The sequence below is a fragment of the Fragaria vesca genome, linkage group LG6, assembly GCF_000184155.1.
Source record: "Fragaria vesca subsp. vesca linkage group LG6, FraVesHawaii_1.0, whole genome shotgun sequence".
NCBI lineage: Eukaryota > Viridiplantae > Streptophyta > Magnoliopsida > Rosales > Rosaceae > Fragaria > Fragaria vesca.
The window spans coordinates 12,091,403-12,093,834 of NC_020496.1; positions in this window are offsets into that span (position 1 = coordinate 12,091,403).

Here is a 2,432-nt window from a genome sequence, read left to right on the forward strand (position 1 = left end):
GCCGACGAAATATGCCATAATTCGTTGGTTAAACCTTATAAAAAATTTTTAAAATACTATAGCCGACGAATAAACCTTTAAATATCGTCGGCTAAAGTTGCTGGTTTTTGAAAAAAAAACTGCAGAAACTTTCGGCCACCTCCAATCACCACCAAAATTTGACAGAATCTTCCTCTCAGCATTTCGAACAACTTTCCATAATAAGTCGAAGCCCAATTCTAAGCCTAAACAGGTCAATTGAATCAAAATATTAAAATCCCCAATTTTAAACCCTAAAAACTTCAAATCTTCGATTCTCCTCACACACACCGAATCGAGCTACCAAATTCTAGGGGAATGTAATACTAATCAAACTCAACTTATCCATATATAGAACTCACCAAATGGTGATCTGAGGAAGGAGAAATTCGATCGACACCGAATCCGAACCGGCGGAGTTTTGGAGCTCGATTTATCCCTCACAGCGTCGCCACTCGATGCATCACCTGTCCAGCAATGAAGTAGAGACGACGGCGAAGCTTTTGGGACAAGTGTGGCGGTCTGAGGTGGCTTGACGGCGGAGCTAGGCCGAGAAGAAAATCTGGCAGGCGAAATAGACTTCTTACTATTCACCTTCGGTAAAACTCCTATATAAAAAACTTTAGTCGACGAAATTCTTTATTTTTGTCGGTTAAACTCTTTTGAAAATTTTGAAAATTTTGGTTGAAAATTTTGAAAATTTTTCGACTTTAGCCGACGACTTTTCATATATTTTCATCGGCTAAAGTCCTTTGAAAATTTTCCTCCAAATTTGGTTTACCGCCCAAAAATTTTTGACATTAGCCGACGACTTTTTTAATATCTCGTCGGCTAAAGTCTATAAATTCACGAAAACGCTCATATCTCCCTCTATATTACGTAATTTAGTCAAACCTTCCACACGAAAAACTTTCACGTAGATGAGACGCAACTACCTATATAAAAATTTTGAGACATTTACCTTCCGACGATATGGCTCCCCATAGGGAATAATAACGGTAAATAGGGTTGACCGCTACTATCGGCACCAAGACTTTACCCGATTTACGTGATTTTTGAACCATAGCAGTATTTCACCATTCTGAACACATCTTATTTCACGAGATTTTTGATAATTTTGCTTTCTATATAGAGTTGGTTCACAAAGTTGTATAGCCTACTAAACAAGTTATACAACATAAGTAGACACGTTGTGATTCCGATGACTAAAATTCACAAACAAAAATTCGACCGTCAGATATGATCATTATGACGAAAGATGCCTATGGTAAAAAATTTAACTGGATCCGACAACGTTAAGGACTCGGTTGAAACAGTCAACCCTAATCCATAGTCACTTATCACACGAAAACGCTCATATCTCCCTCTATATTACGTGGTTTGGTCAAACCTTCGACACAAAAAACTCTCACGTAGATGAGACACAACTGTCCATATAAAAATTTTGAGACATTTACCTTCCGACGATAGGGCTCCCATAGGGAATAATAACGGTAAATAGTAGACACGTTGTGATTCCGATGACTAAAATTTACAAACCAAAATTCGACCATCCGATATGATCATTATGACGAAAGATGTCTATGGTAAAAAATTCAACTGGATTCGACAACGTTAAGGGCTCGATCGAAACGGTCAACTCTAATCGGAAATAAGAAAACTGCATTTTGAAGCCCTAAACGGACTCGGATAGCCAAAAAGGCCCATACATCATGGCGCTAGCGATGAGTTTGACTCGTAGGGCCGTTACGCTTCCGAAAAGGTATCACAATAGTCAATCGGACACCAAAAACCAAATCTGCAGCATAGTGAATAATAAGGGTAAATTGCATTGACCGCAACTATCGGCACCGAGACTTTACCGGAATACCGTGATTTTTCAACTGTAGACGTATTTCACCATTCTGGTCATATCTTATTTCACGACTTTTTTGCGTTTGAATGTTCTACGTATAGATTTTTTTTCCCTAGATGAGTTGTTGTCTAGATCTGCAAATATAAGGCACTTTAGCCGACGAAAAATATAATTTCGTCAGCTAAACTTTTAAAAATTTCGTCGGCTAAAGTTCACAGACTATAGCTGACGAAAAAAATTATTCAGACGACGAAAATTTTTAATTAGCCGACGAAAAAATAATTTGTCGGCCTGGTTTTTTTATTTTCGTCGGCTAAAGTCTTTCTTGTGGTAGTGTGCTACAGCTCAAGACGAGGCCACCCACTTGTCTAAGAAGCTTCACACGGAGGAGACAAGCCTAACTAGACTAGCTGAGTCGTCGGAGGTCACCGGATTAAGGTCCGGCGAGAGGTCACTGCATCCGTGGCTTTCGGGCCTTGCTGCGCCTTGTCCGTCGTCCACCGGCGTCAAGGATCGGCACAGCCGGGTTGGTGAGGACGAGATCGAACTATCGGGACCG